The following is a 17,444-nucleotide window of genomic DNA, read 5'->3' as shown; positions in this document are numbered from 1 at the left end:
TTAGCTAATTGTCCAAAGTGACCCCAGTACCTCCCCTAGTTCTATCTGGAAAAAATCTTTACGGTAATTTATCTTAATAATGCAAATCGATTGTAATCTAAATTATAGATGGGTATCACTTCTTACAATACATAGGGTGAGAATAGGTTGATAGATCACTGACAATTAAGATCTTACTCTCAATTCACATTACTCAGGCAAAGACCTCAGTTTGAGGCTTACCCCCTGTAATAAGCTATTTGTCACATAAAAATAGATTAGTATCTCAATATTAATCATCATCCTATGTTTTATATTTGCTCATTTATTAAATCATAATGCACAATCCTAAAGTTGAGGTTCATTGAGCTTCCCTTTATGTTTTTATTGTTAGGTAAAGTATTGAAATATTTATTAATAACATCAATGTCTTGTTCTATTTCCAAAAAATAAGATAGCTTAGCAGCAATGTGTTACTCTTCATTGTAATAAAAGGAAACTTTATGGACATTCACTATAAGTCAAGCAGGAGTTCAGGGCAGCATTTGTGGATTAAACCTGAAGCAACTGTGGAGATAGATGTCTGCTAGTCCAGACATTGGACTGTAGGCACATAAAGGTTTTAGATGCAAACATTCACAATTCCTGTCTGCAATGGCACTTCATGCTGCATTCTTTTGTTACTTTATTCCTGTTTTATTTTGTAACACTAGTAAGTAAAATGGTGACTTGCTCATGACAGTGTAGTCAAAGTTCCTCTGAATTTTGCTACTGAACTTTCAAATTACATTAGCTGCAAGCACAGGTACTCAACCTAGACATGTTATTCATGTATCGCTCAAGGAAGGCTCAAAATTATTAACGTATATTCAGAGCTGTTAGCAGTGAGGTGTTCAGAAGAACCACCGCTGGGATCCACCAAGGTAACAACATCCCTACTAGGCAGCAGGTTTGTTTTCCAATAGTCATCTGGAGCCAATACTTCAGGACAGTTCCGAGACACTGCCAGACGAAAGAAATTAATGGGTTTACTCTGCTCTTCTAAGAAGCCTGCAGATTAGCTCATTATGCTGGAAGAAGGAAGTCAGAAAAAGTTCAGGATTAAAATACTCCTAAGAGGATGAATAAATTCATACACCGCTATTAAAAACACAAATTTTCCTGAGGGAAGTCAGCAGGAAAAGAAAGCTCAGGACACAGAAACCCATGGGATCATGTGCAAAATGCTAAGCCTGTTAGGTTCACTCTTATGATCGTAATACCTCAGGTATGATAGAGATAAATATTGATGTTTTAAAATCCTCCTTTCTCTGTTTTTTTTCCCTACTGTTACATGAACTACATTGTCATGACAGCTGTCAGTCACTATGCCACTAGTCACAGTTATCTCAAGGGATGAGGCACAGATTCCTAAAATACTCACACCCTCAAGGAAATAAACAATTGGTTCAGATGGGCAGGCATTCATGAATTGCAGCATGAAGGAATGAACTGCAAGATTTTGCTCCAGTGAAAGGACAAAAACACAGTTAAGACTGAAAAAGTGACAAGAAAAATGCTGGAATGAAAACTAAAGAATACAATTAGATTTAATTAGTTTTCTTCCAATACGCACCATCTGATGAGTGCTTTCCTTTTCTCACTGGCGTCACATATTGTTTGGAAAGTTAAGCATGAAAAAGGTAAAATGTACTGCTAACTTTCATTATTGACATGCCTATTAAAATAGTTGTCTATAAAATGTTGCCCAGTAAATATAGTCTGTTCCTCCCATATTACACTTTATCAGCATCTTAGGCACTTTTAATTTTATGCATGGATCTCATAGGATTCAGAACTCATACAATGAAATGCAGAATCATGGTTTATGTTAACAACTGAGTTATATGTTTGTGCTTGTGCATGTGTGAATTACTCTCTCTCTCTCAGAATGTCTCTCCCACTGATAAGCAAAAAAACTTCTCTGTCAATTAAAGAACACATTATACAGTAGGCATTTTCAGCTGTTACCTTCCCTTGAATACAGTTTGTTTCTATCCCTTGTGTCATCTCAAATAACACAGGAGTCAAAACCACACCTTTTTCTTTCCTGATTTTTTGGGGGAATAGGAAGGGACTGGTTTTGCAGTTTGGGAACTAATGAGGGTGGGATGCAATTACCTTGCAGAAACTCTGCGAATACCTCATCCAATGCTGCAATACACCATCTTTCTAAAGACAGGCATGTTTCAGAGGCAGGAGGTCAGGTTGAAAAGGAAGTAATAGAATAGAAGCAATTTCTCAAGCATACAGAATTGTTTAGCTAAAAAGCACCAAAGCTGTTTCACAAGTATACATTTGGAAGCAGCAGGATGATACATCTCTGTACTGATTTAAAGGGACTAGATGTGTGCAGAGTTAAAGGATGTATCTACACAAAATTATTAAAGGCAGGCTCAGCAATCCTTTGACCATGGCCTGAGTATTCTTCATGGCAGTTGCTGCAACCTCAAAACCATGCAGATATGTAGCTGCACAGTGATGAAACTAATATGCCTTGCTGAAATCACAGTGGTGTTCTCACACAGCAATATTGTTACCAGGTAAGAGCTGTCTGACTTCTAGACAGCTTAGGCCACAGACAGCATATCATGGATCTTTCTGCACCCATCAGACCATCAACAGAGCCTACATAATTCTGTCTTCGTAGAATATAAAATATTCAAACATTCAGAACACATCAAGGTTTGGAAATCATCAGTTACAATTTACAAAAGAAAAGGAATAGAATAACAAAAATAAAAAAATAAATCAAAATAAATTCTGAAATTATACAAAAGGACAATCAATATCTGTTAATATCATGCCATTATTGCAAAAAAGAAGTTGAAAGCAAAAAATATGACATTAAAGTCATTCTGTTTACAAGTCTTCCTTTGTTTTCTGATACACTAGATTTTCAAGATGGAACATGTACAGTAATTTTGGTGTCCTATTACATATAGTATTACCTTCTTCATTTTCATCTGTCATGAATCTTCTGAGGAACTGTGGAGTATCTTTCTGAATGTATTGTCATTGTCATTTAGAGATGACAGTTTTGAATTTCTAAACTTCATCAATATCATAAGTGCGAGTGAAAGGACCATCCCTATCCCTGGCATATCCATCTCACAAAACTTTGATTTAATAATTTTTAATTTATCAGTTTTTCCTATAACTCATCTGAAATAACCTAACCCATTTTTCTGCTTCCAAATGGGATATGCCACTGGCCAATTCTTTCAAGCTAACAAGGAGCAAAGATGGATTTCTTTTCAAGGGGGAAAAAAATCTTGACGGTCAGTAAATAAGGATATCTGCAGCAGTAAAACAGTCTCTGCTTACCTTTTGATATCTCAGATGTGGAATCGCATTAAATTGATCGTAATAGATTTTGACACACTTTGCACACATCTACAAAATTCTGTATATGAAAATTCGTATCAAGTCAATGTATTCCCTTGACCAACCTAGATCTTTTTCACTGCAAGTCTTCTGTGTGACCCTTTTAAACGGGTAACACATTCTGCTTTATATTGTTAGGAAAAATGTTCCTGTCTTCCAACATCAATAAACCGTGTTGCAGTGAAACAGTGTTTTTCAGACATATATAAATAGTCATAAATAAATTAGTCATAATTTATTTTGTTTACCTCTGCACAGACGACTCTTACGTGCCATTGGTGTTATTCTCACATTACAGGATCTATCTATTCTTTTCTGATTGTTTAAAGACACTTTTCTGTCAGTGATCTCCCCTTGTGATCCTATTGCAAGCCCTGATGTGCTTGCTAATACTTCCTAGTCCAAGGATGAATGTGGTTTTATATTTTTTCTCCAATTGATGGAACATATGTTGCCCTCTCGCAGGTACTTTCAAAAGTTAAACAATATGGTGCTGCAAACAGAAGGTACTTCTGTACTCTGCACTCCAATCAATAGATCCTTCTTGTTCAAGCATTATTTTGTTTAGTTTTTGACTGCATTTGTCTGTGCAATGACAAATTTTTTGAGACATAGAGCTGGGCAGATTACAGAGCCTTGCCTTTTGTGGTTGCAGCACTTTATTATGTGACGTTTCAATTGTATTTCACTGGGTTTAACTCCTTCTGATGAGAAAAACTGATAGTTGTTACACTTCTTTGATGAACAAGGGTTAATATTTTCAACCTGAAGTTGTCTCATCTTTCTGATCACATTCTGCCTTGGCTGAAACTGTTATGATATATCATCAACTACTATATGCACAGCAACAATATCCAAAAACATCCTTTGTATGAAACATTTCACTTGATGAATTTACATTGCCTAGGAAGTGTAGTGAGTGAAAAGCTCAGACAATTCCTAATCTAATTCAATTTGCCAATTTTTGCCTTTCCTAAAGGGAACAGTAAACTTGCTGTTACCTGAAATGAGTTAAGAGAATCTGCTTGGAACACAGCACTGTTGTCTCAGAACATCCTTGTGACAGTGTCTGGGATTCAGACAAAAAAACTCTGCCATCCCTCATTGTGGTTATTTCCAAGATGTTGATTCCTGGAATAGGCATGGTTGCTTCAGAGATAACCCTTCTTCTGTTCTTGCTGTAGATCTCCAAGTCCAGCAAATAATATGCAATGACTTGATAGCACCATACTTAGGATTTCTCTTGAAATTCTGTTTACCCTTGATGACATCTAAGCAATGCTCAGGTTGCTACACAGTGCTGGATGCAAAGGTATATGCCATGAATAGACTGCCATAAATCTTAGCTGAGTAAACAAGTATAGATATTTGTGAACTACTGTATTGTGAGTGGAAATTTTAAAACAGAAGATGCAGAAAGAAAGTGAAAACATAGAACCTGTGTATAATCTAAGTCTGAAGAATTGATCTTGCCCTAAACAGGTTGGAAAGGGACAGAAGATGAAGTAATGAAAAACTGGAATTCAGACTCAGTTTTTGATCAGTTTGAGTACTATTAAATGAAGTAAACAGTGGAACTTTCTGAGAGTAAGATATAAGTAAGGTATAATTAGCAGTCATATTTCTAGAGAAAATCTTAAGGGCCTTATTGTTTTGGACAGATAAATGCTGCAGTAAAATAGGAATTATACCTATAAAGAAGGAATAGAATGGGATACTGAGTAAACTTTTTGGCTGAAATGATTCCTAGCAGACAACAAGTATACAAAGATGAGATGATTAAGAACCCAATAAAGAACTAATGGATAAAAGTGTTGTTGTGGTTGGTAAAATGTTACAAGGCTGTACAACAGCACAGGTTGTCTCAGAAATTAACTAAGCATAGTGAGTTACTGTATTTATGTTGGTTACATAGACACATACATACACACATACATTCAAATAAACAAGAATAATATGCTAGGTAGAAATTGCACTACAGTGAGGGTGATTAATCACTGTAACAAACTAGAAGCTGTGAATGCTCTCCTTTGATGTCTCAAATATACAATAGGCAAACTACATCTCCCAGAAGAGTAATCAAACATTGGTCACTTTTTAATCTGTCAGTTAACTAAATTAAATGAGATAAAGTATAATTGTCTGTTATTTGACTTGAGTTCCTATCAGAAACTAAACAGATTTCCTCTCTCCTACATCCTCCCCCACCTCTTTAGAAATGTAGATTTGGGACAATCTGAAGTGTGTAATTCAAGCTAGTACAAAATATTTTGCTTTTTGTAAACCCTTTATCTTTCTCCTTCTGTTGTTACATTAATTAAGGATTTTTCAATTTTGAAATTAAAACTCTAAATATTTTCTTTTTAAAATATTTAAAATGAACATTTTATCTTTGTAAAAAAAAATATAATTTTTAAAAAATATGTCTGCAGCTATTTCCTAGCTTTGAAAACGTATTTGGCTTCCTTGAATTTTATTTTTCATCCAAAATTACTGTTTGTGGAATAGGATCACAGGAGGTCAGAGAAAATAATTTAACAGTCCCTCTGGCCTCATAAATGCTCTGATTCTAAGCCCTGAAGTTGAGAATTGATTAGGAAACCTATTCATAAACACAGACACCAAAGTGTTTTACAAACTATCAAGTTTGACCCTCCATAGCTGATGAAAAGGCCTGTATATTAACAACATCACATTTATTTTGAAGAGCACTTGTGGCACTTTGATAGGAGCATGACAGTTTCTGATGAAAATCAGAAATTAGAGAAGGAGTATCTCAACTGAAACAGATGATCCAGGTATTCTTAGCCAGTGCTGATAAGTACCACAAGTTGTGCTGATGGACTGATGATTTACTTTTTCTGGATGCAGAGGTGGAAAAGGAAAACTATCAGAAGTGATTGAAGCCACTGACACAGAGAAAAGAGGTCAATAAATAACATATTAGATGTCTTTCACTCAGACATTACTCTCCTGAATTATCTCATAATACCTGAATCTGATAAAAAGAAGAGGTAGAGGTTAAAGAAACACTGTCTGGAGCTAGTTAGAAATTAAGAAGGTAACAGGAGAGAAAGATTGAAAATCTTATTGCAAGAAAATCATAAGTAGATTTTAAACTCAGTTTTTATGCTTTGAAATCTCACACCAAACCTGGCTCTTAGAGACAAAAGTCTTGCCATGAAATGTGTATACTTTAAGCTTGTTTTATTCTTAGCATTCAATGATGAATGATATCATAAAATTAGGCAGTATTTTCATATCTAAAAAACTGGTCAAAATTCTGCAATGTATTATGACTATGCACCCACTGTGGGGTAAATAACACTCATTCACAGGTTGGAATGGATGTAACTAATGTTTGATTTAATTACCATCAAGCGGTAGCTCTTCCCAAGTTTATTAGTGTATCATCATCAAAATATTATGTACTGAATTGCAAGACTCTCGGCTGTAATTTAAAGAAGGGTCTGTGGCTACCACATGGAGGATCATGATCTCATCCTTTTCTTCCCTATCCCAAAGTTCTGAATGCTTCAAATAGCTCACTTTATATATATACCTACATTTCTGTCAAGTACCACTGTGATGGGAGCGCTCCTGAATAAGCTGAATGTCCTTACTTGTTCCAGCAAGGCAAAAACTTTGCCTTAATGAGTCTTCTATATAATTTAGGCAAATGTAGTCAGAGATTATGAATCTTATGTTCTGCCTTGAGAAAGATAGGGTGGTTATGTGCTGAAGAAAATTTTTTTCCTTCCTGAAGCATTGGTTTACATTCCTACCTCTGCCTTCTTTTTGGTATCAAGTTTCATATACAATTTTATGAGGTCATACTTTTTGTATTTTTAGTATCCCACCTATAAAAGAGAGGTATAATTTGCTTTCTCATGTTTATTATATTAAAGCTCTGAGGAGCACTCCCCACACAAGTGTTTATTTACTTAACTGTGAGTTATAATCGTCACTGTAGACAGACATGTTCATAAACAGTAACTACTTTTTAGTCCTGCTGATTGTGGTATAAAATATGACACTCCTTAAAAGACAAGAGCAAAACAGAGGATGTTATGTGTTTAAGGTGTGCAACAGCACATCTACTACTTCACAAATACCTAAATACTATTTGGCTCAATTCTGTCATGACCAGCCATGTCAGGCCCAGAAAAAGTCATAAAACCCAACATATTTTTTCATGATTCATATATTTATTTACCACTTATGTACATTTTAAATTCATGAAGGTGATACTTGAAATGATTTTCTGCTAGCTACAATGGCTACTGAATGTTCATTTGCCTTCAGTGTCCAGCAAAACAACATTGCTATTACCTTTGACTTGTCCTTTTTGCCTATACCTTTGACTCGGTCACAAGTGGTGTTCCCAGGGCTCAATATTGGGGTAGGTCTTGTTTAGTATCTTCATCAATGATCTGGATGAGGGGATCGAGTGCACCCTCAGTAAGTTTGCAGGACACCAAGTTGGGCAGGTGTGTTGATCTGCTTGAGGGTAGGAAGGCTCTGCAGAGGGATCTGGACAGGCTGGATCGATGGACCAAGGCCAATTGTATGAGGTTCAACAAGGCCAAGGGCCGGGTCCTGCACTTGGGTCACAACAACCCCAGGCAACGTTATAGTCTTGGGGACGAGTGGCTGGAAAGCTGCCCTGCAGAAAAGGACCTGGGGGTGTTGATTGACAGCTGGCTGAAGATGAGCCGGCAGTGTGCCCAGGTGGCCAAGAAGGCCAACAGCATCCTGGCCTGTATCAGAAACAGTGTGGCCAGCAGGAGCAGGGAGGTGATCGTGCCCCTGAACTCGGTGCTGGTGAGGCCGCACCTCGAATACTGTGTTCAGTTTTGGGCCCCTCACTACAAGAAAGACATCGAGGTGCTGGAGCGTGTCCAGAGGAGGGCAATGAAGCTGGTGAGGGGTCTGGAGCACAAGTCTTATGAGGAGCAGCTGAGAGAACTGGGGTTGTTTAGCCTGGAGAAGAGGAGGCTGAGGGGAGACCTTATTGCTCTCTACAGCTACCTGAAAGGGGGTTGTAGCAAGGTGGGTGTTGGTCTCTTCTCCCAAGTGAAAAGTGATAGGACAAGAGGAAATAGCTGCAAGTTGCACCAGAGGAGGTTTAGTCTGGATATTAGGAAAAATTTCTTCACTGAAAGGGTTGTCAGACATTGGAACAGGCTGCCCAGGGAGGTGGTTGAGTCACCATCCCCAGAGGTATGCACTTAGGAACATGGTGGACTTAGCAGGGTTAGGTTTACGGTTGGACTTGATGATCTTAAAGGTCTTTTCCAACCTAAATGATTCTATGAATCTATGACTTTTTAACTCCTTAAACTTCAAATAATAGAACTTAAGAGCCAGAAGTATATACTGTAAGCTTTCCAGGGTTTGTCCTTGTCCTATTGCATTGCCAGAATGAATGTATTATTATTCATGCCCTCAAGACTGCATTTTCTCCTTCTTCTGTGTATTAGAAATGAGGCGTTTGGACTTATGATCATTGAAATGTCTCCAGCTGACAGCACAAAGCCACTTAAAATGAGTGGCTCTCTAACTCTGCTAACAGTGCTATGTTTTGTTTATGACTAATTGTGATTTCAGGGATACCCATCACTGACAAATCTTTGGTACTTGATATTAGGAGGTAAACATTCATGCTTCCATTTAATTCTACTCTAATCATTTGGGATGCAATATTAAATATGATAATGTTTGGTTTTGTGAGATCCAGCAGTTTTTCTTTTTCTTTGCTGGCTTCCTGTATTGCTATGTGTCTGCATCCATACTTAATATATTTGGAAGGGATAAAAATAGTTACTTGAGTTGTGCTCGTTAAACAGTTTAAAGTGGACAGACTGCAGCTGTCATGTAAAGAATAAGAGGAACAAGTAAATAGACACTAGGGAACAGTTGGCACAGAGATATAGGGCTTTCACTAGATAGTCACTATCCAAACAAGTATGAGGAAAAAATATGTGGAGCGAGTGGGGCGGGGGGGGAAGCAAAATACAAATAAAAATAAGGAATGTAGTATGCAGTTTCTGTTTGGTTTCTGTTCTGGTTTTGCAAGAGTCACAAGCAGAAATCACAGTGGCTTTTCTGTCTCTTTTATGCTACTGTTGTTCAGGTGTTTGAAAATGAAAGTTGCCTTCATTTGGGTAATTTAACCCCTCCAGCCTCCCCTTAGAATCCTGACAGTGCTTTGTCCTTTAAGGCAGATGGACTTTAGGGAAAGTCTCATACCCCTTTGAAGAATTTACACATCTTTATGCCATACACCACTTAATTTCTGCAGCTTCTTATCTAACACTAAAACTGTCCCTTGCCCTTTATTCCTGAGAGCTTCATGGGAATACATAATACAGTTCTTCCCACTCTCTTGCACTTTAGTCCTTATTAACTCTTATGATCATTGCTGTGGTGCTTAATATACTTTTACATATTAATATTAAATTAAGAAAATAGTATCTGTTAAGTATGACTTCCTTTCTCCTGTTCCATCCCAGAAAGCCACGTTTGTCTTTATGTGTGTTTTCTTAATGGGGAATACTAAGGTTGATGAGAAAGCAAAGCTGAGTTCACATTAAAATTGAGTTAAAACCTGGTACTCAGGCCCCATGACACTTAAGAAAGAGGACTGATTCTGCAGGCTTATTTGAACATGAAACTGCTGCCTTCCTCATGCACACATCCAGACCCTGCGACATGCCTGTTGACATCTTACTCTAAAACAGCAATTAAAAAATGATGATCAACAAGAGGCAACCTCTTAATTGCCATTAGAATGAGTGGAGCATCCTCCTCCTGAATAACTTAGAAAGAAATATTCAATGGTGATAAATACAAAATAACGCACACCATTATATTGAATCTTATAATGCAAACCATTTAATTGTACACACTGTCAGAGAGCAGCAAGAGCAGGGTGTTACCTAATGGAAGGCAAGCTTGGACCCGATGGCAACCATGATGGCAGTGCCCTCACTGACAGGGCACAGTCCCACAGCGCTACAGGCAGGCCAGCAGAGCACAGCGAGGACTGCGATGGGTCCAACCGTGAGTCCAATGAGGGTCATGCAAAGGCAAAATAACAAGCCAAATCCAAAGTCAATCCAGGAAACAAAGACATTTCAGGAACAGGGCAGGGGGTAAGCCCACCTACAACATAGCCAGGGCAGGAATGTGAGTAGGGATGAAGTGATTGTTTCTCAGAGACAGCCACTGAAATTACCTGGCAGCATTTTAACTCAAAGTGCTTTCTTATGCAGCGTGCAATTCAGCTGCAGAAAATATTTTCACCAGATTTAATGGAGGCCAAAGGAATATGCATGTTCAGAGCAGATTTAGGTGAATTCATAGATTTTAAGTCCACCAGTAGCTATTATACTTGTGACAGCTGGATCACTTGGTCCTTAATTGCCAAATTGTTGATTGTCGAATTGCAATACTGGAGAAAAGATCACTCTACCTACTCTTTCTGAAAACATTTACTAGTCACCATTAGGAGCATGATGCTTTGGTTTGGTCCTCATTTTCTTGCAAGACCCTTTGTAGTCCTTCAACAGAAAGGGTTTATGTCATAACCATAATGTCAAGGATATGAAAGACCTCATTACAAAATGAAGACATGGAGAAGGAATATGTATAGACAATAAAGTTAAGAAAGCAGAAGATGTCAAAAAAATCAATTTTATAACTATCTACCAAATCCTCAAAAACTTTTTAAGCAACCTATAAAACCAATATTTGTGTGAGAGGATTAAGCAGGACTTACACTAAAAATTGATGAGGATACACTAAAAAGACTAAAAGAGCATTTCCAAGAGAGTCCAAACAGAATAAAACCCAGGGTTAAACCTAAGCACTCATAGAAAAGCCCGAAACTTCACTAGTTAGCTGTGACCTTCCACTAAATAGGAAACAATTGAAGCTGGTAAAAAAGTATGCAGGAAGCTGCATGGCCAAGGCAAAATATCAGGCAGAATCTGACTGCAGAATCTGAAAGAAAAGACCAAGCATCTGCAATAATGCATTGAATATAAAAACATATCAACCTTAATTGTCACAGTGCCACAGAAGGAAGATGAGCCAAAATGTATTAAGCATCTCAGCAGAACATTACTGTGACTTCCAGGAAATGCTAATAACGGATTGATATTACAGCAAAGGAAATATAAGAAAAAAAGAAGGTGAGAAAAGAATCTACAGGTGTCAAAGAAAGGACATTATATACTGAATAAATACAGTGTTTTGAAGAGTCCTAGAAAGATATATTGAAATGCAAATTGCTAATCACTATTATCCTGTGTCATTCTAAAAAATCCTGTTATTCCTGCAGAAAATGCACAGAAGATAATGGCTGGCTGTGGAACACAAATGACGTTAACGAGCATGGTGGTTAACCTTGGCTAGCAGCTAAGTATCCACCCAGCCACTTGCTCACTTTCCCCCTCAGTGTGGTGTGGGGAGAAAATAGGAAGACCGAGAATGCCTGTGGGCAGAGATAAAGACAAGGAGGTCATGTACCAATTACCATCACAGAGAAAGCAGACTTGACTTGTGGAAAATTAACTTAATTTTTTGCCAAGTAAAATAAATATTTAATTACTATTTGGGTAGTAGGAAACTACCAGCACCTTGCCACCTACAATATACCCAATACAGCAAGAAAGAAAGTCTATGTTAAACCAGCATATTTTGTCCACTCTCAAGACAAAACCAATGTATTATTTTTTGACAAGAATAAAAAGCAAACCGTGCAATTGTTCTTACTTGTTGACTACATCATGAGAACAAGACTTGAAGGAAAAAATATGGACTGTGGGTCAGAAATGTAAAGACCTAGATATTGAAGGCAAATATTGAATAAACTTTCTCCCAGCTTCTGCACTTTGAGAAAGCACAAAGGGTAGCTCTAAGGAGACAGAACTAAAGTTTTGAATGTTACAACCATTCTGTTTGTGATCAGTGTATTTAACAGGATATGCAAAATTCCCATTAAGTAAACACTAGGCATTTTGTTATCTGCAGAACTGGGTAACAATGGACAATAATCCAAAAGCAGGTAGAGTAAGAATCGGTAAAGTATCACTCATGAACAAGTTACATAACATTTAGTGAAACATTGGAATAGGCTGCCCAGGGAGGTGGTAGAGTCACCCTCCCTGGAGGTATTCAAGGAGCGTGTGGATGTGGCATTGTGGGATGTAGCTTGATGGACATGGTCCTGTGTGGTGTTGGGTGGGTTGGTTTTTGGTGTGTTGTGCCTTGTTGTTGTTGTGTGGTGGTTGGCTTGCGTGGGTTGTTTGTTGGTTTTTTTTTTGTTTTTTTGGTTTTTTTTTCAGGTTGGACTTGATGATCTTACAGGTCTTTTCCAACCGTAGTGATTCTGTGATTCTGTGAACATCTGGACTACAGAAACCTATCCAACAGTAACAATTCTTGAGGCAAACCTGCATGCTTTTTACTAAATACCTGTGAAGACCAAAAAATGTTAAATGGGTAGATCAGGTTATAAAAGTGGATAAATATAAAAGATTCAGGAACACATCAATTGCTAAATTTCTATTATGGAAAAGATGGATAAAATGGTTTAGAAATGTCCAAAGAATAGAAGCACAAGTAGTCCTTACTGCTCCAAACGCTGTAACAGTTAACCACTAGTAGAATCACAGAATGGAAGGGAGCTCTGAAGATCACCTGGTACAACGCTCTGCTCAAGCACAGCCACCTAGACCCAATTTCCCAGACCATGTCCAGATGGCTTTTGAATGTCTCCAGGGATGGAGATTCCATAACCTCCCTGGGCAATCAGAAAGATAGATAGAAAGATAGTGAGTCAGTGATCAAATAGAAAGATAGCTAAAACATTTGAAGGATTAATTTATTTTTTTAAAAGGCTATGTTTGCCTTTTGGTTCACAGAATTCAAGAAGAAATAAGAAAATATAGACTTAAAATTAAGGTTAATTTTTTTAATTAAGTAGTTAAAAATGATGATAGCATGTTATGATTAAAATGTTTGCATGTCTAGCTATATGCAGAGAATACAAGACCTTGAATTTAGCTATTACCTTTCAAACTACAATTAAGAAGCATGATAGAATCTTGCTGATTGTAAGAGACTTTTACATATTAAAAAATCATTCTATTAAAAAACAGAAACGATTTATGGAGATCTGATATATTTTTAGATCAAATAGAAGAGGAGATAAAATTAACAGACTTCAAAGGCGGACTTTTTAATGCTTTATTTTAAAGCATTGTCATTGAATTGAAAGAAGATTATAATTAGAAGGTAGGTTTATAATTATAGGGGAAAATGCTGAAAGTATCTGCTGATATAAAAGTGAGCAAGATGCCGATAGCAAAGTACAAAATATGTTTACCTAAAACTGTTGAGCTTCTTCAGTTTCTTTTTCTCTCCTAGGAACACACATTCTAGTTAACGTAAAGTGAAAGTTAATATTTCTCTAGCTTTATGACATGCTTGTGGTACTATGGAAGGCAAATGCAGGTGCTCAGGAAAAGTTATGGGTGCTTTAGATCCTCCACTAATAGCACCAAGCACACCATTTTGTGTTCTGTATTACATCATACAGTTCTTGTCACAGAGCTGTGTACCTTCACCCAGGCATTTAGCTTTTTTACTCCACACAAAGCTTTCTATTTACATTGGAAATTCCTATCTGCTTAGGATATTCTGGGAACTTATAGCCCTTACATACCCCAGAAAAGAATAAACACAAGGATGCCTACAGAAGTGAAATACCACTTAAATTACAGAGACGCATTTAGATTTTTTCTGGTCCTACATTAAGTGAACACTAATTTTACTTAACCAAATAACCAGCTCCTTAAATGATGAAGTAACCAGCTCCTTCATGCTTAATTAGCTCTATTTTAAAGTCCTTTTTATTAAGTCATAGCTTGCCAGTAAAGAGTATTGCAGTTTCAGTAGGAAGGTATCAATATCTTCTCAATTTATTAAAAATGCGTTAGAGTCTCAGTGGATTAAACCATACTATATGCAGATAAAAGGCAGTAATTCTTTCCATTAGAACCAAATCAACACTTCAGATTTGTATTCCAAAAAGAAGATTAGAAACTTGCAAAGACTGCAGAAATGTGAAAAAGCTTAAATCTCTAAGGAGTTAAAAATTGAGTTGAATGAAAGTAAATGGATTCCTGCCCATGGAACAAATTACATTAAATGCTGTTGGCATATATGATTTGTGAAATCCTATCTTTTAGACATACCTGCACGCACACAAAGAAGTTGTCAATTAGTGCAGGACCATGAGTGACAAAATGGCCTCTTGATGCCAGGACTGGCCCGGAAAACTGATCCTTCCCAGAATGTAGCACAAAAGCTTATGCTTTCTGGAGATAAAAGATGGAAAAACTGACAGGTGGGAAAGCTGATATTAAACCTAACCCGCATATCGCCAAGAGCATCTTTATTTCTGCATAAGGAGCAGTAAACAGTGTATTTGAAATTGTAAGTTCCTTGGGGCAAAGAAAACTTGTGTGTGTGTGCAATTCACTTTTACAGGCTACTCTCCAGCCAGCAGCTGGGCCTTGTGGTCTTTGGTATGATATAAAGTAAGAGAATCTCCTACAGTGTCCCACCAACTTGCGACTGCAAATTGAAATGTATCTCTCCACTGTTACACTGGTGTTCCTGCTAGCAAACTTAAATCGTAAATGCCATGAGTTTGCGTGGAGAGATTCACCATGGCAGGCCATATCACATACTTGGTGCCTTCTGCTTCCCTTCTCACCCAGCCTTCCAATTTCTATTGCAAGGAGACAGCCTCCACAGGGGCATCTGCACTGAAGTGTGTGGGAGGGAGTTTATCCCTCTCTCAAATGAGCTCATGTTGCAGAGAGCAAAGCTCTGGTAAAACAGCTACAGGCCCAGAATGGAGGAGGCTGCTGATTGCTCTAAAAGGCAGGAAAGGTGAGTGTGAGGAGTATGTGCAGCAGGTGAGCATGAGTTTGGGGACCTGGGTTACAGAGGCAGTTCAGGGTAAGAACAGGAAAGTAGAGGTACAAATCCGGATTTGGCTGGGCTATTGGAGAAAGACACACAGTGCAAATGAGAAACTGCTTTAAGAACAAATTCAGGGTCTTGCATCTGAATCTTGCCTGGTAGACTGTATTATGTAAAGCTGGTTCTGATCATAAAATCATAGAATCATAGAATGATTTGGGTTGGAAGTGACATCTAGTCGCAAAGATCATCTAGTTCCAACCCCCCTGCCATGGGCGGGGACAGCTTCCATTTGACAGGGTTGCTCAAAGCCCCGTCCGACCTGGCCTTGCACATCTCCAGGGAGGGGGCATCCACAACTTCTCTGGGCAACCCGTGCCAGTGCCTTACCACCCTGACAGTAAATAGGGTAATGTAGGCTGAAAAGGACCTCTAGAGTCATCTGGTTCAAACACTTTCTCAGAGCAGGGCTAACTTAGAGGAGGAGCAGCTTGATCATCAGCAAACAAAAGAGGTATCAAAGATATTGCTGTAGTGCAGCAAAACATGCCCCTTCCTTATGATTTCTTTTATAACATAATTCTCTTATTTCTTTCTGTAAGAACATTTACCTTTTACCATTTTCTGTAAGACTAAAGGGATGTGGTAAGAATAACTAAATAAAGAAAAATATCTGAAAAATATTACGAACAGTCCATCACCTATTACATACTTATTGTCATAGAGTGCTTAGCAAGTAGTAGACATCTATATAAATTATCTAGATGCACTGAAGATAACGTAAAGGCGACTCTACTCTTGGAAAAGTTAAAAGAAAAAAAAAAGAAAAAAATACTGAGAAATAGCGGAAAAGAAAAAACAGAAAGCCATCACTCACAAAAGACCAATAAATGCTCTAGACTAAGCAATTTTCTTAGTTAAAAATCTTGATAAGCTTCTTAATTAAATGTATGTGTACTCAGTTGATATATTTAAAATATCATGGCTCCCTCAAAATCTTTGTTTGTTCTTCATAGATCTCTGCTTGTTGATATCTATCAAATGTGTTAAAAATGAGGAGCTTGATTTTAAACATGGGGCCCCAGAAATGTTCTCCAACTGACAGAACATATACAACTCCAACTCAATACTCAAGAGAGCTGAAGCAACTGGAAGTTAATGGCACTGGAAATAGTCACAACAATATGCTTGTCCTTATTTGTAAAGGAAGAGGTTTCAACTGAAATTCAAGCTGGTGAAACTCTAAGCTAACCATAAGGGAGGAAGACTGCCTCTAAAAAATATTTTCCTGAAGTTTTTGAAAATATCATGAAAGGAAATAAGATTGTAGAAACCACAATGTGCACTCACTAGAGTAGATATAATTACAATATTCCTCATTTTTTCCTGATCTCAACAGTTACTTGCCACAGCATGATGAACTTGGGAAATACAAAATGTCCTCAAGGAACTCTTGAAGGTCCAAAATGCTAAGAATTGCATATTGTGAAATACCAGTAAGGCAGTACAGAACTAAGTTGCTTGTATCTACAGCCATCCCTAAAAAAATCTAATTTCAGTCTGACCTTTATTCTAGAGAAAGTCTGCTTTCTTCACCAGAATAACTCTGTTTGCTCAGGAAGAACAGATGTGTCTCATGTATGACTTATTAGGCAGATCTTTTTTTCAGCTATATTCACATACTACATTAAATCCTTTACAGAAATTAGAATGTCTTCAAGTCCTTCCATCAACAAATCAAAGTTTAAAACATATCTTTCTGGCTTGAATTTCTGGAGTAAGTGCTACAAAGCACTAAAACCCCTGGGTATTTCAGAATAACCACGATTAGAGATAAACCTCCAACAAAATGTCTTCTGGTCCTGCAACAGCACAGAGATGAGTAAGGGATAATGTCTGACTTCTTCAGTATTATTATTATTATTAGATATTTAAACTTGTATTTCAGACTATTAAAAGTTATGTTCTCAGTAGAGGACAAACAGGACACATCTGGACTTCACAGTGAATGATTTGGACATTGTCTATTAACAAGC

The sequence above is a fragment of the Gavia stellata genome, chromosome 1 (genome assembly GCF_030936135.1).
Source record: "Gavia stellata isolate bGavSte3 chromosome 1, bGavSte3.hap2, whole genome shotgun sequence".
In the NCBI taxonomy this organism is placed as follows: Eukaryota; Metazoa; Chordata; class Aves; order Gaviiformes; family Gaviidae; genus Gavia; species Gavia stellata.
The sequence above is the reverse complement of the archived record's forward strand: the minus strand, read 5'-3'. Positions refer to the sequence as shown.